Source organism: Equus caballus, chromosome 18 (assembly GCF_041296265.1).
Source record: "Equus caballus isolate H_3958 breed thoroughbred chromosome 18, TB-T2T, whole genome shotgun sequence".
NCBI lineage: Eukaryota > Metazoa > Chordata > Mammalia > Perissodactyla > Equidae > Equus > Equus caballus.
In genome coordinates this window covers 59,099,042-59,124,227 of record NC_091701.1, presented here as the reverse complement: position 1 = coordinate 59,124,227, position 25,186 = coordinate 59,099,042, and the positions used below count along the sequence as shown (strand labels likewise).

Here is a 25,186-nt window from a genome sequence, read left to right as displayed (position 1 = left end):
GGGAGTTTTTTATAAAATGACTGAAGTTTTGGGATGAAATGGTGCAGTTAGAGTTTAGGGTGAGAAGATAAGCAATAACAGTGGAAAGACCCTTAAGAAAATCCAAATTTTTAGGGATGGTCAGAGTCAGAGAGGTCTCCAAAAGAGATGGAGAAAGAACACAAAAATAAATGGGGAGGGGGCTGGCCCCATGGCTGAGTGGTTAAGTTCACGCGCTCCGCTGCAGGCGGCCCAGTGTTTCGTTAGTTCGAATCCTGGGTGCAGACATGGCACTGCTCATCAAACCACGCTGAGGCAGCGTCCCACATGCCACAACTAGAAGAACCCACAACGAAGAATACACAACTATGTACCGGGGGGCTTTGGGGAGAAAAAGGAAAAAATTAAAAAAAAAAAATCTTTAAAAAAAAAAATAAATAAAAATAAATAAATAAATGGGGAGGCGTGGGGAATGAATGACAAAAGATAAATTTTTTCCATAAGTAGGAAGTAGCCAATAGTAGCAAATGCTGCCAAGATGTAAAATAGAATATGGAATAAAAAAGGCTCCATGGATTTAGCAATAAGGTTCTTGACAAGAAAGCGGTTTAAGTAGAGGGATTAGTACAAAGGCTAAACTAGAAAGCATTGAAGAGTAAATGGGAGGTGAGAAAGTGCAGCATGAACAAGACTTACGAGAAGTTTGGCTGTGAAAGAGCAGAGAGAGATGCCAATAACTAGAGAGGGTTATGGGCTGAGGTAGTGCTTTGTTTTGTTCTTAAATACATCACATTAATTTCATACAATGGTGTAGCTGGCTGGCATCTTCAGGCTAAGAGTGGAGCTTGAAATGGTGTCAGTGGCTCAAAAAGAGTGCTGAATCTATGCCACGCGTGGCTAAAAATTCAGAAAATAACGTTGAACTTCAGGATTTAGAAGTGGATTCTCTAGTCATTGAACACGTCAGGTGAAGAAAGCCCTCAAGGTGCCAACAGAGATCATGATCATATCACCCCTGCAAGAGTGAGCCCAGCACATGGAGAGGGCTCTTCCTGAAAAGGAACGGGCCGCTCCTAAGCCAAAAAATGGGGCTGCTCAGAAGAAAAGATAACCCAGAAGAAACTGAAGAAGGAAAATTTAGGGCTATGAAATATACAGCATACAATGCATGCAAATAAAAAGAAAACAAAAGGAGAAAGATACAATTGTAGCTAAAGGAGAGCATATGATCAAGGAAAGATGTGTGTGCGTGTGTGCCTGCTTGTGTCTGTGCATATGTGTGTGTGTGTTTTATATTGTTTTTATAGAATGAGAGACCTAAGCTCTTATTATCATGCCCAGCACATAAAGGAAGAGAGGGAGGAAAGGGTGGAGAGAGGGAAGGAGAGAGGGAGGAAAAGTGTCTGCGGGTCCAGCAGGGAGACTCTCTGAAAGTTGGTGTCGTTCAAGACGTAGAGGAAAGAATAAAGAAATGATGGACCAAAGTCTCAGTGAAGTTTGAAAAAGACAGGGTCCAGAACCCATGGGTTTATTTTAAATTGACTGAAATGTGAGTTTTATAAGTAAAAGGTTTTGAAAGAGAAATAAAAATTAAAAATAAGGATAGAAATGTCTGAAAACATAGAACAAAATCCTAGAAAGCAAAGGCAAATAACACCAAAGATAATTCTAACATCTTCAAAATGGTGCTCATGGGGTGAGCTGAGCTACTCTTCTTGCACTTTCATGAACATAAAGTAAAAAGTTAAACATAAACCCTAGAACTTGTTGCTTATTTACACAAAAGCTAAACTGTAATCTCAAAAGAGAACCAGATGTAACAGGATGTTAAAATGGACTGAAGCCCCCCAAATAATAAATACCACATTCTAATTGAGGTACAAGACAAACATGCAAGATTTCAAAGGAGGTGGCGAAAAATCAATTTCGTGATTATTAATCTCTTATCTATATTTAGGGCATGTTTGGGAATTGGAGAGGCTGGAGAAAAAACCACCTTTGTAGAGAGCTAGTATTCTCAGAGATTCCCTCCCAAGTGGGAGAAGTCACAATTGTCTCTTCTTCACCTTATTCCTAGGAAACGGGGCTTCTCAGACACCACTCAGAGGGTTTAATGTGTCCCTGAACCTGGGGAGACACGATTGGTTGGTTGTCTGCCTCACCCCTAAGAAATCAAGGTTCACAACACTGCGGCTGTCCAAGTGGCTGGGAATGGAGCAAGGAAAGTGGCTGCACTGGGATGGGCCTGCCCTCCATGTTTCTCAGGGTGGAGGGGATGAGGTTTTCCTGTGGACCAAATGTGGGCCTCTTGTAGCAGAGACGACATGAGCTTTTTTAAGACCCTGCCTTGAGGGATAAGAGAGGTTGAGCAGAAAGAAGCTGGAGGTACTCTGCTAGAGGCAGAGGATCTCTAGAAGACATTGTAAGGAAGCAGTTTGAGAAAGACATGTTACGTCTGTCAAGGCCACTGTGGATAAGGGATCTCCAAAGATGAGGATATCCAGGGAGCTCACAAAAGTAACACAATAAAAATGATTGCCAAGCCTAGAGAGTGCTGATACCAAATCTTTGACGTTTTCTTCAAGTAAACTTTTCCTGCCTCTCTTAATTTTATTTCCTCTGCCCCCATCCATACTCCAACCATGGAAGGAGTAAAAATTCTGTTAGAAAGATGAAAAGGGGGGTACAATTTCTTAGACTGAGAGAGAGAGAACCTCACCAGGACAGACTTTCCTCTCATTTTCCACTACAGGAGGCCAGCCTGTGTAGGTCCGAGGAGGAAGATGATTGAGTTAAAAATAAATTCGAAGTGTTAATTATTACACAAGACTAGACATATTAATTATGAAAATGAAACTGTGATCGGTTCCTTGAAGTGGCTGGGGGAATTTTCATTATCTGAGTGACCATGAAAGTCATGGGTTTGCCCAATATTTCATCAAGGGGCAGGGTGAGTGCTCACCTCGTGCGATAGGTTTGAACGATGAACAGGAAAAAAATCGAGTTGTTTTGTGATTGCCCCGCAAGACCCTCTTGTTCGTCAAGATGTTTACACAGGTATTCATAATTCTTCCGTTACTTGCTCTCTTTCTCCAGGCAATAGAAAAACAGATATTTCTAGTATCTTGAAATTTTTACCTGTCTTGCAACTTGAAATTTAAAAAAGCAATAAAGGAATGGAAAAATCAGATAGAACCTAAAGTTATTTCATTTTATAAAATGTTGAAACACAGTTTCTTTTCATTTATTTTCTGGGAGAGGTGAGTTAGAGGAATTTGAAGGAAAATTCCTTCTACCTACAGAATATAATCTTCTGTTTGAACGTGTCCACACATTCCCGGGTTAGTTTACACTTTTTCTAGTGTTTCAATGATTATTCTTAAAATATATTTTATTAATTACATGATCCCAGTGAAATGTATTTGTTAGGAGAATAATAAAATCTGTCATGCATTAATATTAAGGGCTATTTCTGTCCCGGCTGATTCTGGTTTCAGAGACTGTGAATTATTTGTTCTAGGTAGAGAGTTCTTTATTGCTTACTTTCTGAGAGTTTGTGACTAAACTGTGGAATGCTCATTTCCATGAGCAACACTTGAGGAAATGAAAGTAGTCATTTGGAGGGGAACCAAATTCCTTGACTGTGCAAAGCAACTAACAATACATTCAAGTTGAATACTAGAATTTGGGGAGTCATCTCTACCAAAATCACACATTGATTAGCTGAATTGTCATGTAGTGCCTGACCCAGGTATTTGGAAATAAAGCAGGTTTGCATTGACTGAACGATTCTTGCAGTCGGATGTTTCCACAACATTTCCTCCACCCAAGTCAATTTTTGGTTAATAGCTCGGTGAAATATGGATGTTATATTTTTATAGAGGAATTTTGAGGCTTTTCAGTTTGGAGAAGTAAAAGGTAAGTTTACTTTTTTTTCTGAGACAGATAGACCTATTCAGTTTTTCATTTGAGGCATAGTGTTTTCTTAGTTTGTTGTTTTATGATGCTGAAATTTTTGCTGAGTTTGAATGATAAATCGAAAGGGCGAAAATACAATAAAGGCGTTTCTTAGAATAGTTTGTTACTTGAATAATTCACAATAAATAGAAAATGTTATGTCCATCAAAACAAAGGTTCACATGCCTTATTAGGCGTTTCTTGTAATAGGTTTTCTTCCAATGGTAATAGTTCTTTAACACTATGAAATAGAAGGGACAAGTATCACGGCTTTACCAAGGTCAGAGAAAAATCTGAGAACAGAATTTGGAGTAACCTGAATTCAAAAGCCTGATCCAAACCCCAAACAGGTGTTCTTTTTTATGGTCTACTGAATGGGAACACTTCTTATTCATCACAAATCTAGAAGTCTCATATTCAGCCTCTAACTCCAAAATCCGTTTCTTAACTTGGCATGGGGTATAGAAAGTGCAGAGGCAGTGTTTCATAATACTATTGAGCAGTGTCTCTGGGAAGAGATTAATAACTGCTTAGCTTGGAGCTTTTACCTTCTGCCAGAGAACACCTTTGCATGGAAGCAATTTTAAAAACTCCCCACTGTAACCACTAAAAATAAAATATACACACAACATCAGCACTCAGAGCCCATTTGTTTGCTTCTTCTTGTTTCCTCAATTCACATTCCCAGGAAAGGAGTATACGACTTCTGGAGGCAGAGAGTACAGCTCCCGGACAAAATGGAGCCAAGGCCCTCCTTTATGAAACTGTGTTGTTGCAAAGACAAGTGCCTCCTTTCTTAGTAAAGTCATTTTATTCCTAGAATTTTGAGAAAAAATTTCACCTGATCCACACAAGAACATTAGGTATCTCATGCCAGAAAATTGATAATACTTTATATCACATGAAGTTGAAACTCTGATCATGTTTCCAAAATTTTATTGTAATTTATGCCCTGAAAAGACTCAGTTTTTAAAATAAAACTGTGATATAGTTCTGAAGAGATTCCTTTGAGCCTCTTCTTGTCTTCCTAGCTTTCCTGCTGTGTAACGCATATCAGAGCGTTCACAGAAAATCCTGGGCCAGCTGTACAATCTACTGTGCTGCCCTAGTTTTCACACCCAACACCTGTTAGAAACCTGTGGCTTCAGCTTGTTTGCTAATTTGTTCATATATTCACTCAGTAAATTGCAAGCCACAAAAGCCAAGATAAGCATTATTTCTGGAGACCTTGACCATAGTATGGAGTGAAGATTTAGCAGTTAACACAAGAGACATGGGCCTTGCCAGCACATTGTTTATGTTTAAGAAGATAATATGATAAATCACCTCAGACATTATTAATTATTCAAGTATAGTTGTGATAAATGCCATAAATGGCAGTCTAGGGAACTGTAAAATTGTATAATGGAGGAATCTGAACTAATTTGGAGTCCTGAGTGTCCAGGAGTCAATGAGGCAGAAGCATTCCAAGCAGAAGAAATGATAATATGACGAGCATGAAGAGGAAAGAACAAGGCACACTCTAGGAAATGAAACAAATCAGGGTAACTAAAGCAGGTTTCTCAACCGAGCACTCCTGAAACTCTAGGGTTCTACAAGATGTCACTCGGGATTTAACTAGAGTTGGGGGAAAAGAGGGAGCATTTTTTTAAACTTCACACATGTCGCAATGTCAGCACTTGCCATGATGGCTAGTTACTGAGTGGTCCCAATAACGATTTCATTAGCGGTCTTGCAGATCCATCTGACAGTGTCCAGTAGGAGTGTGCACTTGGCAGAGTGCATTCTCAGCTATTCCACGAGTTAGGGGAGGTCACTGATGAACAGTGAGCACTGGGTTACACAAAAGGGAGAGTAGTAGATTGATGACATCAGCCTCTCCCTCCCAAATTCCGTCCCACAAGCTCCTCTTATGTGCCAATGTCTACCTTATAGGAGTGCCCAAGTTCCACTGGTATAATAGAAAAATGTAGGGAAACTTTTCTTCTAAAGACAGTACTTTTATGTGTCATGACAGTTTCTCTCATGCTGCTTTACTGTTGTTGTAAATGTTGCAAAACATGTATTGTGGAGGTTAGCAGTGAATTATTATGTGAATTTTCAAGTTTTAATGATTTTTCTCATTTTTATTTATCATCTCATTCTGTTTTATACTTTATCAGTGTTTGTGTTTTCCAAAATGTCTGGTATTTATCATCGTAATTCTTTGAAGATAGAATTTGAGGTAGAAGAATATTCTAGACCCAGGTCTATGGATAATTCTGATAAAGTTAGTGAGAAAAGTTGCAAACTTCTAAGTCATTTCCTGGTACTAGTGCAAGAAGAGACAAAATACGTTCATTCTTACAATAAAAACTAGTCATCAATCAATTTTGCATGGGTTGGTTATCCAAGTTGTTATATTACATTTTGAAAATGCATCAATGGCTGGAGGAAAATTTAGAAGACTGTTGAGTACAAATCGTAGCCATTTGACAAGTAAAGGTACTGCTTATTTTAGACGGTCATTGAAATCTCAAAATAAGAGTAAAATTTTTGTTTAAAAAAGTCACATTTAGTTAAAAGACTCAGGAAGCAAGTTATTTAGTAACAGAACTTATTGCCTGGAAAGATGAAAAATATTATGCACTTGGTGAGAATCTAAAAATGCCAGCATATAGACGTATAGTGAGGAAAATGCTGACAAGTTGTAGTATGAGAAATTGAAAAGGCTCCATATTACACAGTATGATAAGTTGTCGTATTCATGACATGTCACATGAGCTCTGGGGTAATAAACTGAAGAACAACAGTTTCCCCTTGTGGGTTGATGAGTCAACAGATTTTATCAGTAAATGGCATGTTGTAGCATTTGTATGATTTCTAAATGGTGGTGAAATTCAAGTAAAGTTGTCTGTTGCAAACAAGGAGCGGCTGAGATCTAGTTAATGTTGTGCCATCGTATCTGGAAACAAAAGGCCTATCTTGGGTGACTATTGGCATCTGTGCTGATGGTGCCCCATCAACAATCAGTTACATGAAAGGTTCTGTGTTTATTATAAAAAAAGAAAATTCCAATGTTGTCATACTCATTACCTTCTTTACCCAGAGGTACTAGTGTCAAAAACTCTTTGACATGAAATAAAGAGGTTGTAAGTGATGCTATAAAAATGGTTAATTTTATTAAAGAAACACTGGTTCACTCAAAGATTTTTAGAAACCTAGACAACATAAATATGCTAGCTATAGAAATCCACATATTTAGTAGGAGGGGATCTCTACAGGGTGTGTGAGCTGAAAGGAAAATTTCAAGAATACTTGAAAAGACACAGAAGGTCAGATTTTCCTAAGTGTTTGGATGATAAAGAGTAGCTGCAGACGAGCCTGCTTAGCAAACACTTTTCACCACATGAACCAGGTGGACAACCCTCTGGTCCCGGAAAAAATGTTTTGACTTCAAGTGACAAGATGTTTGGCTTTAAAAGAAACAGAGTTATTGGAAAAAATCATGTTGCGACAAGAAATCTTGAAGTATTTCCCATGCCGCTTGGATTTGAGAGTGAAAAAGATTATCAACAAGTCTCTAGTCTTACTGAAATCCACGTGGAGGAGCTGCAGAACGAAACGCAGCTTTTTCCCTCCCATCCAACACAACTTCCTGGCCAGGTGAGAGGGCCCTCCTCTGACTCTCCTGTGCAATCTACGAACTTCATGTTTTTGTATTTGTGAAGTGAAAAACAAGCACGTTTCACATTAAAGAGGTGAATTTCAATCTTTGTTTTGAGTTTACGCATATACACACTTACAAAAGAGATCAAGAAAACAATATATACGTAAAAGAATTTTGTGACTACCTAGGCCTATATTTGAGCCTATGTGACTCAGCAAGAAAATATTTTTCAAAATCTTGTATAAAACTGTGCTTAATCTGTATTTTTTATTCATATTGCTTTGGCTAACAGTTCTGGTAGCTTTAGTATTCAACATTGTTAATAAATTTTCATATTGAAATAGTAGTTAAAATCAATTTATGACCTTTATTTAAATGCAATCTACAGAATCTATCATTAGAAAAATCACATCCCATCTTGGCTCAAGGCAGTTATTTAAAAAAATTTATTATGCTTATTTTATAAATTTTTTTAATTTATGAAAAGGAAAGAATGATAATTTCAAAAATAGTAAACAATTGTTTCAAGGAAATTTTGGATAAAAGTCATTTTTAGCTTTAAAAAAAGAAAAATACAACTATTATTCTACATACCATATGGCACATACCAAACCTCATTAGCATTATATATAGTAGAAATTTATAATGAGAATTTTTAGGTCTATTTCTATACTTTTAAAAAATCCAACATAAATTTTTAAATAAAAGAAAAGCTGAAGTTTCCTTTATCCACACGTTGACTTGCATTAGAGTCGAAATCCTTTGTGGAGAGGTGGAAAAACATAAGAACAACACAGAACAACATATTGGCCAAAACAGTCCACTGAACAATACCATTTTTCCAACAAAAAATGCATTGACAGATGTTGGTGTCGCAATCCAATGTACACATCAGGATAGATGCAGAGAGGGCTGATGGCCACTCTGATTTTATTATAACCAGTGTTTCAATATATACATAGCTTACATCTGTTAAACATACACAGTGTTCTGGATGAAGTAATTAGCGAATGCCAAGAATTCTTAGTGATTTCTCAAGGAGCCCCCCCTTGGCCTCTGTTTTGATATTATCATGTTATTGCTGTGCTCGTATGTCTCTCTCGGAGCATGCAAGTCCTCCTAGGCAACGGCCCCTCCTGCTCCCGACATCGTGTCTCCATCTGTGCCCCTAGGCGGCCGAAGTCTGTCTTAGGTTGCCTCCCCCTGGAGGTCTTACCCGTCATTGGCTAGCCGGCCTTCTCACCTCCGTGTCACAGTTTGTTGGCAAGCTTTTTCCAGTGATTATTAACCCTTCCTGTGTCAAGGGCGGCTACAACAGATCTTTCACCTCCTTGGTTAAATTTATTCCTAAGTACTTTATCGTATTTGAGTCTTTTGTAATTGTAATTGTTTTCTTAATTATCTTTTAGGTAGTTCATTGTTGGTGTATAGAAACACAACTGATTTTTGTATACTAATTTTCTATCCTGCAACTTTACTGAATTTGTTTGTTAATTCTAACAGGTTTTGGAAGAGTCTTGAGGGTTTTCTAAATATAATATGCTGTCATATACAAACAGTGACAGTTTAACTTCTTCCTTTCTGATTCTGACACCTTTTATTTCTTTTTCATGCCTAATTTCTCTGGCTAGGATCTCAGTAATATGTTGAATAAAAGTGCAAGAGTGGGCATCCTTGTCTAGTTCCTGATCTTAGAAAAAAGCCATCAGCTTTTCACTGTTGAGTATGACGTTAGCTGTGGGCTTGTCATATGCGCCTTTTTATGTTGAGATACGTTTCCTCTATGCCCACTTTGTTGAGAATTTTTGTCATGAAAGGATGTTGAATTTTGTCAAATGCTTTTTCTGCATCTATTAAGATGATCATATGATTACTCTTCATTTTGCTAATGTGGTGTTTGACATTGATTGATGTGTAGATACTGAACCATCCTTGCATCGCTGACATAAATCCCACCTGATCACAGTGTTTGATCTTTTGAAGGTATTATTGAATTCAATTTGCTAATATTTTGTTGAGGATTTTTGCATCTATGTTCATCAGGAATATTGACCTATAATTTTCTTTTCTTGTAGTGTCCTCGTCTCATTTTGGTATCAGAGTAATGCTCGCCTCATAAAATGAGTTCATAAGTGTTCCTTCCTCTTCTATTTTTTGGAATAGTTTGAGAATTATTGGTATTAATTCTTCTCCAAATGTTTGGTAGAATTTACCAGAAAAGTCATCTGTGTGATCCTGGACTTTCATTTGTTGGGAGGTTTTTGACTTTTGATTTAATATCCTTACTACTAATTGAGCTGTTCAAATTTTCTTTTTCTTAATGATTCATTTTGATAGGTTATATGTTTCTAGGAATTTACCAATTTCTTCTAGGTTGTCCAATTTGTTGGTGTATAATTGTTCGTATAGTCTCTTATGACTCATTGTATTTCTGTGGTATCAGTGGTAACATCTTCTCTTTCATTTCTGGTTCTATTTATTTGGGTTCTATTTTTTCTTGATGAATCTAGCTAAAAGTTTGTCATTTTTGTTTATCTTTTTAAAAAAACAGCTTAGTTTCATCGATCTTTTCTAGTGCCCTTTTAGTCTCTATTGGCACACATCATTTTATTGCACTTTGCTTTATTGAGCTTTGCAGAAACTTTGTTTTTTACAAGACCCTCCACCAGCAAAAAGACTACGACTCACTGAAGGCTCAGGTGATGGTTAGCATTTTTTAGTGATAAAGTATTGTTTAAGTAAGGTATATATCACCTCACTAGAGACAAGGTAGCCCCTCTAAGCTCCACCACCTGGTCAGGCTGGAGACAACAGGGGATCATTCTTTGAGTACCAAAGGCTCCCATCTAGTGGAACAGCTGCTGTTGCTGCTTTACCCCATCCTCTCCTCTCAGCTTCATTGAGGGCTGTTCAGGTTGTGGCATTCTCTTATGGCAGGGAACTCTGTAGAAGGGGGGCTGAAGAACTTCTGGCCAGACATAGCCGTCAGTGATCTTGGGGCTCTGGACTTGGCCAAAACATCATGTTATTGCTTGGTTTCAGGCTGGACACTTCTGGGCACCTATTGCTTGATCTCTGTTTAAACAAAGGACTTCGAGAATAGACAGCATAGCTCTTTTCAGTTTATTGCATGAAGGAGTTACACTAGTCCAAGTTAAAAGCAGACCCTAAATGATTACACATTATGCAAGCTCTGAGGTCTTTAAACTTATGACAAGGGACAGAAGGGAAATTCTACTCATTGCAAGGAAGTCCTCACTCAAGCTTCAATGAGCCAAAAGCACTTAAAACCCATGAACATTCAGCTGGTCATCCTCAGCCAGCCCAATCTCTACCAGGACCTAGCATATGTTCTTGTGCTGGTTGCCTTATAGGTGAATTACTTCTCCATATTCTGGATGCTCAGTTACAGTCCTATGGTGACAAATTTCTCCTTAAATGCCTTCGCTAGTTTCCTTTTATCACAATCATCAATAATCCGATGGACAGTAGTAAGAGTCTTCCCGCCATTTCTCTGTTGAATTCTTATATGGATGTAATCCAGGGGAGGCTGCTGAGTCCTGGGTGGTGGCTCAGTGACTAGTCGTGAAGGAGAGTAGAGAGATAGGGCGGTAGCTGGTAAGCCTGTCCTTAACATTGAAGGGCCAGGGGCAAGAGTACAAATGGTGGCCCATATGCCATATATCTAAATACTTAGTTATAAATCAAACTGACACAATGTTAAATAAAAGATCTATTTTCCTACCTTAAAAAATGTATCTTTTTAACAATTGGTAAAGCCAGGTTCAAATTTTAAATTTTTGGACTACACAGAATTGTGCACTAGAATGTGATAGCATGGAGAGTGCCTGCTCCAGGTCCGTATCTTTGGCCAGTAATTTGTTCCTCATTCTATTTTTGTCCCAAGAGAGACCTCTCATTCACACCACAGCCTGGATGTCCAAGCTTTATCCACACCCCTGCAAATTGCCCCTACTTGCCATTTCTCTGACCCAAGTGCAATGTGGTCCGTTCTTTGGAGGAGGGTCCTGAGAAGAAGGCTGTGCAGGTCTTGCAAGTGGGCTTGGTCCCCCGGGTACTTGAAGAATGGTCTAGAAGGAAGGAACATGGTGGACACATCTGGGTGGAGATATCTGCTTCACCCTGTGGACTCATGTCTCTATGAAGAGCAACGTGCTAAGTCAGATCCAGGTCCTCTAAAGCAGATGGTCCATGTCAGAGGTCCCTTTTCCTTAGTTCTGAAATTTTGAGGGTAGTAGTGGTAGCTAGAAACAGTAGTTTTAAAACTCCAAGCACATTTTTCCCTTTTTGGAATTGAACTGTCCTTCTTGGCAGGTAAGTCGAATGGCCTACTTCTATTCCAGTTTTTTCTGTTCAACAGTATCTAGAGGAGGAAATTGATAGGCTATAGTATGGTTTCAAATGAAATAGGCTAGCTACCGAATTCTTCTAAGACATTGATTTGTGAGTTATTTATTCAAGTTCACTGAATAAGCAAGTTACAAATCACTTTTCATTGAACTTGATTCAACTCTGAGGTAAATAAATACGGAATCTCTGTCAGGCTTTTTGTGCAATGTCAGTCTTGCCTAAATAGAGGATGCTGAATTTGTTACACATCTAACTCTATTTTGCTATGTGTGGATTCTATTTTGTAGTTGTTCTTCCTGAGGTTCATATAAAGTCTAGATCTACATTAGCAGAATAAAATGAAAAAGGAAAAAAACTCTGTAACATTATTTGATGCAACAATATACTTTAAGAAGGATGATTTAGCCTTAATTATCCACACAACTAGCTTAATTTTATTCTTCATTTTAATTGAGTAAAACTGTCCAAACAGGGATTTTTTTCCTTGTCTTGTTCCTTCTAAAATTTGACAATAATTTTAGATAAAAACACTGTCTCTTATGTTGTGTCTCTAAACTTGAATTTGCCAGATCTTCACAAAAAAGATTTTCAATGTGATTTTTATTTTTCCATATATCAATATAGTTAATTCAGTAATGCAATATTTGATGTAATGTTATAAAGTGTACAGATTTTGGAAATAGCTCATTTATCTTATTAAAAAAGACTACTAATGCTCTATTACCCTCTGAAGGGATGGATATTCTAGAGAAAATGTGTATTAAAGTGCTATTCTTATTGTTTAAGAAATCATTAGAGAACAAGATAGCTAGAATAAATCTCTGGTACTTATCAAATAATTAACTATTTTGATAATTAATAAACTAGAGGAATCAGAGGTTAAAGATAATGAAACAAAGTCATGGTTGGTTATTTAAAAATAACAAACTGACCTAAAGGTTAATCAATGAAAATCACTCCCAGAAAGAATCATTACATGGATTTCTAAAACTAGATTATGTAGCATATAAATGCCTTATAAATTATTTGCACATGTTACTTTCTGTTTCTCCCATATTTGATGTAGAGTATAATAAGAGGCCCCAAAGTGCCATTGAGAACTCTCATGAGTTATTGGAAAATCAGAAAGATTTCAACAATTTTGATCACATTAGTAATTGCTTTTCCTCATTGGGAGAAACCCAGCTTTTGAAAAACATTGATAATAAATCAGTAGGCACAGGTCGACTCATATAACACAACTACAAGCAAAGGGAGCAGAGATCCACAGCTAAAGGTCAGGTTTTACTAATGCTGTCCCCAGGTTCATGGGTGCAAATATGTCTCCCTTATTTTGGTTATGAAGTCAAAAAATAGAAAGACAACAGGAGAATACTAAATTGTGTTAACCCACTATGGTCTTGATGCTGAATCATGGGGAAAATCTGTCGTTATCTTGGACCATATACATAAAGTGTTTCTTGTCCACAAAAGACATTTAAAATGCCCTTGTCTCCTCACTGCAGAGCATGATGCCATATTCAGAACACTGATCAGGCAGCAGGAACGCTGGTCAACAAGAACACAAAAACTCTGCAATTAAAGGGATCAGAGTGGCAACACCAGGCAGCCATTCACACAAAGAATGCACATAAAGCATTTGGAGGACAAACTATGTCTTCCACAGAAATCTTCCAAAAATGGTTCAGTGCTTAAAGTTGTCCTTTGTGTGATTCTGTGAGCAAAGTAAAAAAATAAAACGTTACAGCCATAAGAGGCTTGAAACAAAAGTAATCATCATGGCACAAGAGAAGCATGACACTCACTAAAGGGGATTCTCTCTTGACCAGAAGTTTTGTGAGTAGATTTGAGGTCATTATCTATTCTTAAGCAAAGAGGAAGTTGAAGGTAGACATTGATAGCCAACCCAATACATAGCTTTTGCAAATAGTTGTATACAAATATGCACACAGACTGAACAAAGTTCGTATAGTGTATTGATTTGGTAGCTATCAAAACATCCTTTTGTTGTTTTTGCAAAATACTGAGCTAAAAACTCCTCTAGGTACTGCTGTAGTTAAATAGCTGAACTGAAACATACCAGGCTGTTGAGTTAGGCTTCTAGTGAACAGAGTGGGCAGTCCAGATAATCTGTACCCCATCTGAACAGAGCATATTACATAAACACTGCCTTTAACAAAATTCATGAAAAGTACAAAAGAAAAATTTCAAACTTTTGCAATATTCCTTAAATCTTTTCTGGGATAATTCACAATATATAAATAATGCATTTAATATGAATCTCAGTACACATGCTTGGATGAACTAGAAACGCAACTTTGTGTTCTATAACAAATCAATTGCAAGCCTCTCAAGAGAAGAAATCTACTCAGTGAATTTTGGGTTTATATTCTTGCTCTTAAGTTTGTGCCAGAGGGTTTACAAGTGGTCACTTCACAAGAGATGTGAGAAAGGGGCCAAGGATTTTTGGATCCTTGAATCACTTGGGCACAAGGTAAGGTCCAACCTTAAAATAATCCTCAGCTCAGTGAACCCGAGGTGTGGGTATCTCTGCAAAGCTTTCTATGGCTCACAATTACCTCTAGGAAGCTCACAGTCATTTCTTAAGATCTTAGACTATCTCTGGGCTCTGCCCAAGAGATGGATGCAGATAATGCTCCCTCTAAGGCCCCTTAACACAATCGTATCTCATTTCTTTTTCTCCATCTCTCTTTCCCAGCCTAAGGCAAATGTTTCTAGACTGCAAATTGGGTCTAGGAGACCCTAGACTCTTCCCCTTGTTTCACCCAAATATTTAGTCTAATCCTTGAAAATTCTTCCTTCCCCTAAAGGCTTAGAAGTTTGGAAACCAAAGTTAGGATAAAGCATAGGGTTTCTCTTCTGTCTGTACTACCACACTGACTCCTAAATGATTACCTATAGAGTCCACCAGCTACTCCAATTGGGTATTTCCATCTGAGAGAAATACCCAGAAAGGAGAAAAATAATGTTGATTAATAGCTTTTAAAACGTTTTGTTTTGTTTTTCCGCAATAGCTTTTATGAGATAACCAAAAATGACCATTTACTTTGAAATCCTAAGACATACCTCTCATAAAATACTGCCACATGTGTACTACTATAGCATGGCTTTTGGCTTTGTATCACCAACTTTCGTGGGCCATAAAATGTAAGTAATGAATAAATGGTACCTGGAAGAATACTCTGGGTTTAAAAATTTGGTATTTAATATCTTTCAAGAAAGAACATTTTTTTAAACTTTTAAGCTAGAGCTCAAGAATCAAAATATTATGATTTCCACTTTTTAAATGTCACCTTGTTCTGAGCCTTTTGCTTTTAATGATAAACAGAAATTTCTGAAGATGTCCAGCAGCAGTCATGACATCAGACAGGAAGAGAGAGCCCTCTGTATAACACATACCCAGGAGAGATGTCCTGCAGAGGAAATGTCACAAACAATGTTATGTCGGGGATTTCTCTAAACCCATCATTGCCAGACACCTGTGCTCCAGGGCATCCATCCAATCAACCAGAGAGCAGGCACCTTGCCATTTCAGCAGATGGGTATTAATGTTGAAGGCAAAGGAACCATGTACAGTATATATTTCAATTATGAGTGTGGAGATTTGGAATCCCCGTTGGAATCATGTCTGTTCCTTTCTGAGCAGGTAACAAACTAGAGATTGTACCATCCAGAATGTGCTTTACACCGAATTAGCTTTTAGGAAAAATGCCCATTTACAAAGGGAAGAACATATATTGTATGACAAGTCTAGAGTCAAAGGAAATAAGCTGGATAGTCCTTAAGGAAATTTCCTAGGCTTTTAATTCCTACTGAAACAGCACTGAAAAGACAAAAGGGAGGGAACATTTCTACCACACAGATATATTAGGGCAGAACTGACAGAATTTTGAAAGCCTGTGTATTCCTAATGTCAGTGTATCTTTCAGTTTTTTGAAGTGTTCTAGCCAAGCAAACCTCAGAGGTGAAGTGGCTTCTGGGACAGGGGCATCTTTTATTTTTGGTCTGCATATTCTAAGACACAGATGTCTAAGTCTATCCTTCCAAGTCATACCGACTTTTACGATGTTAAATTTTAAAAGGGTTTCAAGTAACAATATCTAGATCTCATATTAATACTATTTACTGGGCAATTATTATTCCAGTATATGATAACCTAGAACACTGTATCACTCTGCATTTTAGCTATTTACATAATGTCATTATCATCATCAAAAATTATTTAAATGCCCCTTAATATTTTACATAGTATTCTAATCAGTCAGCATTACAGCTGGGTAAATGGTTGAAATTATCTAAAGAAACAACATCTAGATTGTTTCCCTGCCTTGGCATAAAAATACACAGAAACCTTCTTAAGGGTTTTAATCTATTCTTTCTAACCACTAGAAAGTTAGTTTCTAAAGTTCTTTCTAACTACTATCCTTTCTAACTTTCTAGCTCAGGTTTAGAAAGAGAGGCTTTTTTTTTTTTTAACATTGACCAAAAATATCTCTCTTACTGCACTTGGTACATCATCAGTCCTTATGAAACTGTTTTATAATACATGGGGTTAGCATATGGGAAGAATGTTGACATATCTTTTTTTCTTTAATTTATGTTTTATATTGCAGTAACATTGGGTTATATAGCATTATATAACTTTCAGGTGTATATCGTAATATGTTTTGAATTCTGTATAGATTACATCATGTTCACCACCCAAAGACTAATTACAATCCATCACCACACACATGTTCCTAATTACCCCTTTGGCCTCATCCCTCCCCCTTCCCCTCTGGTAGCCACTAATCCAATCTCTGTTGCTATGTATTTTTTTGTCGTCGTTTTTATCTTCTACTTATGAGTGAGATCATATGGTATTTGACTTTCTTCCTCTTACTTATTTCACTTAGCACAATACCCTCAAAGTCATCCATGTTGTCACAAATGGCTGGATTTCATCATTTCTTATGGTTGAGTAGTATTCCATTATGTATATATACCACATCTTCTTTATCCATTTGTCCCTTGATGGGCACCTAGGTTGCTTCCAAGTCTTGGCTGTTGTGAATAATGCTGCAGTGAACATAGGGGTGCATGCATCTTTATGCATTTGTGTTTTCAAGTTCTTTGGATCAATACCCAGCATTAGGATAGCTGGATCATATGGTAAATCTATTCTTAATTTTCTGCAGAAATTCCATACTGTTTTCCATAGTGGCTGCACCAGTTTGCACTTCTACCACCCATGTACTGGGATTTCCTTCTCTCCACATCCTCTCCAACACTTATTGTTTCCTATCTTGCTAATTATAGCCATTCTGAAGGGAGCAAGGTGATATATCATTGTCGTTTTGATTTGCATTTCCCTGATAGTTAATGATGTTGAACAACTTTTCATATGCCTCTTGGCCATCTGTATATCTTCTTTGGAGAAATCTCTGTTCAGATCTTTTGCCCATTTTTTAAGTGGGCTGTTAGTTTTTTTGTTGTTGAGGTATGAGTTCTTTGTATATTTTGGATATTAACCCCTTATCTGATATATGGTTTGCAAATATCTTCTCCCCATTTTTAGGGTGGTTTTCTTTTTGTTGATGGTTTCCTTTGCTGTACAGAAGCTTTTTAATCTGATGTAGTCTCATTTGTTTATTTTCTCTATTGTTTCCCTTGCCCAGTCAGATATGGTACTTGAAAAAATGCTGTTAAGACCAACGTCTAAGAGTGTACTGACCATCTTTTCTTCTAGAAGTTTCATGGTTTCAGATCTTGCATTCAAGTCTTTAATCTATTTTGAGTTGATTTTAGTGCATGGTGTAAGATAATGGTCTACTTTCTTCCCTCTAAATGTGGCTGACCAGTTTTCCTAACACCATTTATTGAATAGACTCTTTTCTCCATTGTATGTTTTTGGCTCCATTGTCATAAATTAGTTGTCCATATATGTGTTGGTTTATTTCTGGGCTCTCCATTCTGTTCCATTGAACTGTGTGTCTGTTTTTGTGCTGGTACACTGCTGTTTTGGTTACTATAGCTTTGCAGTATAGTTTGAAATCAGGGAGTGTGATACCTCCAGCTTTGTTCTTTTTTCTCAGGATTCCTTTGGCTATTTCGGGTCTTTTGCTGTTCCATATAAATTTTAGGATTCTTTGTTCTATTTCTGGAAAAATGTCGTTGGGACTTTGATAGGGATCGCATCGAATCTATAGATTGCTTTAGGAAGTATGGACATTTTAACTATGTTAATTCTTCCAATCCAAGAGCATGGGATATCTTTCCACTTCTGCGTCGTCTTCAATTTCTTTCAACAATGTTTCATAGTTTTTGGTGTACACATCTTTCACCTCTTTGGTTAAGTTTATTCCTAGGTATTTTAATCTTTTTGTTGCAATTGTAAATGGGATCGTTATCTTAATTTCTCTTTCTGCTACTTCTAGTTATAGAGACACAACTGATTTTTGTATGTTGATTTTTTATCCTGCAACTTTACTGTTTTCACTTATTATTTCTAAAAGTTTTTTAGTGGATTATTTAGGGTTTTGTACATATAAAATCGTGTCGTCTGGAAATAGTGACAGTTTTACTTCTTCTTTTCCAATTTGGATTCCTGTTTTTCTTGCCTGATTGCTCTGGCTAGGACTTCCAATACTATGTTAAATAAGAGTGGTGAAAATGGGCATCCTTGTCTGGTTCCTGTTCTTGGAGAGATAGTTTTCAGTTTTTCTCCATTGAGAATGATATTAGCTGTGGGTTTGTCATATACTGTCTTTATTATGTTGAGGTATTTTCCTTCCATACCCATATTATTTAGAGTTTTTAAGATAAATGGATGTTGTTCCTTGTCAAATGCTTTGTCTGCATCAATTGAGATGATCATGTGATTTTTAGTCTTCATTTTGTTGACGTGGTGTCCGTGTTGATTGATTTGCAGATGTTGACCCATCCCTGCACCCCTGGAATAAATCCCACTTGATCACGGTGTATAGGCATTTTAATGTATTGTTGTATTTGATTTGCTAGTATTTTGTTGAGGATTTTTGCATCAATATTCATCAGTGATATTGGCCTGTAATTTTCTTTTTTTGCGTCATCCTGTCTGTCTTTGGTATCAGGATAATGTTGGCTTTGTACAATGAGTTAGGAAGCTTTCCCTTCTCTCCAATTTTTTGGAAGAGTTTGTGAAGAATAGATTTTAAGTCTTCTTTGAATGTTTGGTAGAATTCACCAGAGAAGTTGTCTTGTCCTGGACTTTTATTTTTTGGAAAGTTTTTGATTATTGTTTCCACCTCCTTACTGGTGATTGGTCTATTCAAATTCTCCACTTCTTCTTGATTCAGCTTTGGGAGGTTGCATGATTCTAAGAATTTATCCATTTCTTCTAGATTATCCACTTTATTGTCATATAGTTTTTTGTAGTATTCTCTTATAATCTTTTGTATTTCTGATGTATTCATTGTAATTTATCCTCTTTCATTTCTGATTTATTTGCACCTTCTCTTTCTTTCTTGGTGAGTCTAGCTAAAGGTTTGTCAATTTTATCTTTTCAAAGAACCAACTCTTGGTTTCATTGATTTTTTTCTTTTTTCTTTTTTTTTTTTTTTGGTCTCTATTTCATTTATTTCTTGTCTGATTTTTATTATTCCCTTCCTTCTGCTGATTTTTGGCTTTGTTTGTTCTTCCTTTTCCAATTTTTTAAGGTTCACTGTTAGATCGTTTATTGGGGCTTTGTCTTATTTGCTGAGGGAGGCCTGAATCACTATAAACTTTCCTCTTAGAACCGCTTTTGCTGTATCCCATAGATTTTGGCATGTCGTATTTTCATTTTCATGTGTCTCCAGGTATTTTTTGATTTCTCCTTTGATTTATTCGTTAACCCAACCGTTGATCCACATTTTTGTGGTTTTTCTGATTTTCTTGCTGTAATTGGTTTCTAGTTTCACACATTTGTGGTCAGAAAAAGATGCTTGGTATTATTTCGACCTTCTTAAATTTCTTGAGACATTTTGTGGCCTGATATGTGATCAATCCTGGACAATGTTCCACGTGCATTTGAAAAGAATGTAGTTTTTGGTTTTTGGATGGAATGTTCTATATATATCTACTAAGTCCATCTGGTCTAATGTGTTATTTAAGGCCAACGTTTCCTTATTGATCTTCTGTTTGGATGATCTATCCACAGGTGTAAGTGGACTGTTAAAGTCCCCTAGTATTATTGCGTTACTGTCAATTTCTCCTTTTATGTCTGTTAATAATTGCTTTATATATTTAGGTGCTCTATGTTGGGTGAATAGATATTTACAAGCATTGCATCCTCTTGATGGATTGTTCCCTTTACCATCATGTAGTGCACTTCTTTGTCTCTTGTTATGGTTTTTGTTTAAAGTCTATTTTGTCTGATGTAAGTGTTGCTACCCCAGCTTTCTTTTCTTTGCCATTTGTATGGAGTATCTTTTTTCATCCCTTCACTTTCAGTTTGTGAGTGTCTTTAGGTCTGAAGTGTGTCTCTTGTATGCAGCATGTAAATGGGTGTTGTTTCTTTTAATCCAATCGGCCACCCTATGCCTTTTGATTGGAGCACTTAGTCCATGGACATTTAAAGTGGTTATTGATAAATATGTATTTATTGCCATTTTTTAACTTTTTTTCTGGGTGTTTTAGCAGTTCTTCTCTGTTCCTTTTTTTCTCTCTTGCTCTCTTCCGTTGCAGTTTGATGGTTTCCTTTAGCAATATGTTTGATTCCTTTCTCTTACTTATTTGTTTATTTATTATAGGTTTCTGGTTTGTGATTACCATGAGGTTGATATATAATATTCTATGAATCTAGCAATCTATATTGAGTTGATAGTCTCTTTAGTTTGACCTCTTTCCAAAAACTCTTCTCGTTTACTCTCCTCCTCCCACATTTTATGTTTTTCAAATCATATCTAATCTGTTAATTTTTTGTGTGTCTATCCATTACCCTCTTATTATTAAAATAGGCAATTTTAGTACTTTTGTCTTTTAACCTTCATATTATCTTCACAGGTGGTTGATCTGCTACCTTTATTGTATTTTTGCCTTTACCAGTGATTTTATTGCCTGTTATTTTTGGGGTTTTTAAAAATAATTTTCTTATTCTTATTTGTGGTCTTCTCTTTTCCACTTAAATAAGTCCCTTCAGCATTCTTGCAGAACTGGTTTCTTGGTGATAAACTCCTTTAATTTTTGTTTGTCTGGGAAACTATTTATCTCTCTTTTCATTCTGAATGATAACCTTGCTAGATAGAGTATTCTCGGCTGTAAGTTTTTTCCTTTCAGCACTTTAAATACGTCATGCTACCCTCTTCTAGCCTGTAAGGTCACAGTTGAGAAGTCCACCGATAGCCTTATATGCTTTCCTTTGTATGTCACTTGTTGCCTTTTTCTTGCAACTTTTACGAATCTCTCTTTATCTTTAATTTTGGACATTTTAATTATAATGTATCTCAGTGTGGGATTCTTTGAGTTTATCTTGTTTGGTGCTCTCTGTGTTTCCTGTACTTGGATATCTGTTTCCTTCCTTAGGTTAGGAAAGTTTTCAGCTATTATTTCTTCAAATAGATGATCTGTCCCTTTGTCTCTCTCTTCTCCTTCTGGGACACCTATAATATAAATGTTAGTGTGCTTGATATTGTCCCAGAGTTCCCTTAGACTGTTCTTGTTCTTTTTAATTCTTTTTTCTTTTATCTCCTCAGCTTGGGTGACTTCCTCTAGTCTTTCATCCAGCTCGCTGATCCATTCTTCTGTATGATCTACTCTGCTATTGAGTCCCTCTAGTGAATTTTTCATTTCCAGTATTGTATTCTTCATTTCTGATTTTTTTTATATTTTCCAATTCTTTGTTGACGTTCTCACTGTGTTCATCCAGTCTTCTCTCAAGATCAGTGAGCATCCTTATGAGTTTCTGTTTGAACTCTTTGTCAGGTAGATTGCTTATTTCTGTTTCATTTAGTTCTTTTTCTGACATTTTGTCCTGTTCCCTTGCTTGGAACATAATCCTTTGCCTCCTCATTATAACACTTTCCCTGTGCTTATATCTATGTATTAGGTGAGTCAGCTATGTCTCCTGATTTTGAACTGGCCTTATGTAAGAGATGCCTTTTGAGGCCCAGCTACACACTTCCCTCTCATCACCAGTCCAAATGTTCCCAGAGCAACCTCTGTGTGGGCTATGTGTGTCCTTCTGCTATGGCAGGGTTTCTCTTACTGCAGGTACCCAGGGAGCCTGGGCTTTCCCTCCCTGGCTGGCTGTTTGTAAATTGGATTTGGGAAGCCTCAGCACCATTGGCTGCAAGGTCTAATAGCACACTTTTGTTTCAGTTTTTCTGCTAAGTGAGTAGTTACCCAGTGTGGCTGGCTGCTAGGCTCAGGGGCTTACAATTGCTGTAGGCCTCAGGCCTACAGGGCTGTTGTTAGCTCTCTTAGGATTACAGATGAGTGGGGCTGGCCCCAGGCTCTGGAGCACCCATTTGTTTCAGGCTTTGGAAGGTGGGCCCAATCCCCTTTGTGGATGATTGTGAAGCACAGGTCTTCCGCCACTGATAAGCCCCACCCCCCACAGGTCCACACACACCTGTCCACACAGTCCTGCCCTGTGCACACTTCCCAACTCCATGGAGTATACCCAGTCACCCCACTGCAGAGGCCCCCACATTCTTGACCAACACCCCCCACAGTTCACCTGCTCCTCACACAAGCCCTGCCTACAGAGGCAGACACACTCACCTTCCTATAGAGTATTGAGGCACCCAGCCTATGCAGACCGAGAAGTAGCCTGAGGGCTTGCTGTTGAGTGGGGCCAGTCCCTAGGGCAGGCTGCCTGCCCTGACTGAACTGGATTAAATCTGCACTTTAGTAGGTGTGGCAGATCCCTGGGCTAACAGGCCAGGGGGAGAATTCCAATGGTGTCTGCCTGTGTCTGTGTCAGTATGCCTGTACTAGGTCACAACAATGGCTGCTACCAGTGTCTCAGTCTCTGGAGAGGTCTCACCTCTCACTCAGATGCACCCAGAGCCTACCAGGTGAGTCTCTTTTCACCAAAGGACTGTGTACCTTTCCTTCTGGTGATTTTAAGTTGCTTTCTGAGATGATCGAATTTGTGCATGGGCCCTTTAAGAGCTGGCTTTTTTTGCCTTACATCTGATAGCTTTTCTGGGAGTATTTGCTGTTGTAGTTAATAGCCAGCAAAGCCAGATATTATGAGACTCATCTCAGTTGTGCTGAGTCTGCAGGATGCTTATAGTGGTAAAGTGCCCTTGCTCAGATTCCTGCTCCTCCAGGGAGGGCTGTGTACCTTAAGGTGGCTTCTGCTCAGCTGTGAAGCTCTGTGGCTTATAAAGGTGGCCCCTCTTCTTTCCAGAAGGAAGTTCTGCTTCTTCCATCTCAGTCAGGACTGTCACTTGTTGTAGGGGTTCTTCTTATCCAGTTTTCAGTTCTCTCTCTGGGGTATTTTTTCCAAGAATAGTTGTAACCTGGTTGCATTCATGGGATGAGGTGAGTTCAGAGTCTGCCTATGCCACCATCTTGATGAGATCTCCCTGTCAACAGATCTTGAGATGTCATCTAGCCCATGAAGTGTCTCTAGATTCTTGCTCAAAGAATCAACTATTTATTTTATTGACCACAAATGCTGGTGACACCATAGCTCTGAGAAGCAGTCACCACTCAAGAGCCAAGTGAGAATGACCTATAGTGGTGTGGTTCCTGTTGAACCATTCCAGTGTGCTACGGTTATGATCCAGTTACAATGGCATAGACTTCAGACCATTGCAGTTTTTCCGAATCCTGATAGCTCTGCTTATTTTCTAAAATGCTGCTTTAGTCTCATTCTCCTTTAATAATTCTCTCTGGTAACACAGAAACTGTAAAAAGTAACACTTGCAACACTCAAGGAAGTTGCGTAGGCAACCAGATGGCTGAAGCAGTCGCCAGAGAATAAGAGTAATTGTAGCAACAAAAACACCCTCTACACTACTGTCTGTCCAATGTGGATTGAGAAGCAACGTGTGGAATCTTATTTCTAATCTTCCCTTGATTTCCAGTTCAGATTGGCTCCTGTCTCCCCCCTTTCTTAGAGTCTCAGGGTTAAGTTCAGAACTCCCAGCTTGCTCTCACCATCATCCTGAGATAGAGGTCGCCACGGGTGCATGCTCAGCATCAGGCTGGCTCTGATCTGCATCCCTAGGCAAGAAACAGACTTCCTGGCCTGTGAACAGCCTCCCCGCACTTACTTACACTGCTATCCAATCCCACCAGCGCCACTGCTTCTAATTACAATAATAACAGCTACTACATATGTGCAATTACTATGCACCAGATATAACGTTAACCACTTACTAACATTACCTCATCTCATCCTCTCGGAATTTTAAAGCAGATCCACCTTCAGATCTAACATCTCCTTTTCAGAATATTATGTCATTCCACATTTACTATCCTGAAACGAAATTCATAGTTAATATAACCTACCTACACACATAGTTTTTAAAAATTAATATAATGCTTTAGCTATAATATAAGAGAAATAAAAAGAAATTAATTTATATTAAAATAGTATTTTTTCATTCTTACATTTCAATCTCTTTATTTGAATGAGGAAATGCCCGAGGACAATTACTCTAGAAGACATAATGAGGTAGTCGGTGGTTTGCTCCCATAGGTAGTATCACTGTGAATACAACTTCCTCAAATACAGTGTGATAAGGCTCTTTTACAGAAGATGAAATATGCATAGAGCTGCTGCTGGCTGTGTGATTTTTTTTTCCAAAAGAGCGAACAACTTTTGATAAGAAAGCACAAACAAAACAAAGTATAACCTTCTCTCAATTTACATGACAGTAATTTGCTTTCCTGGAAAATTCAGTGTATTTTAAAACCACGTAAAAAATATCTTATGTTTGTATGCAAAACACAGTTAGGTTCTGGGCTTAAATATTTATAAAGAGGATTTTCACCTGCCTGAAGGTATTGGGGGCATTAAAGATGAGTGCAGGACATGGTCCAGTCCTCTGTGGTGGGGCTGTCTCACATATTGCAGGGTGCCTATCACCCCTAGTCTCTGCCCACTCAGGGCCACTGTCTTTTCCAATTTTGTGACCACCACTAACTCTCTCCACGGGAAAATGCTGCCCCTTCCCATTTGGGGAATCACCTTCTAAAGAACAGGCATCATTAGCTCTATTTTAGAGATTAAAAACCTGATTCTTAGAAATT

General features: G+C 37.8%; 1 long non-coding RNA gene across 1 annotated transcript in view; it reads right to left on the bottom strand.

Annotated features, from left to right (window-relative positions):
• LOC111768759 (uncharacterized) overlaps nt 1–24,398 on the bottom strand; it is a 30,806-nt gene extending 6,408 nt beyond the window's left edge. Inside the window, exons 1-3 of the long non-coding RNA XR_011428301.1 lie at nt 24,320–24,398; nt 23,268–23,511; nt 2,942–3,128 (exon numbers count right to left, since the gene is read on the bottom strand). This is a non-coding gene — a long non-coding RNA (uncharacterized lncRNA). The remainder of the gene's footprint in view (nt 1–2,941; nt 3,129–23,267; nt 23,512–24,319) is intronic.
• Nucleotides 24,399–25,186: the final 788 nt, after the last annotated feature.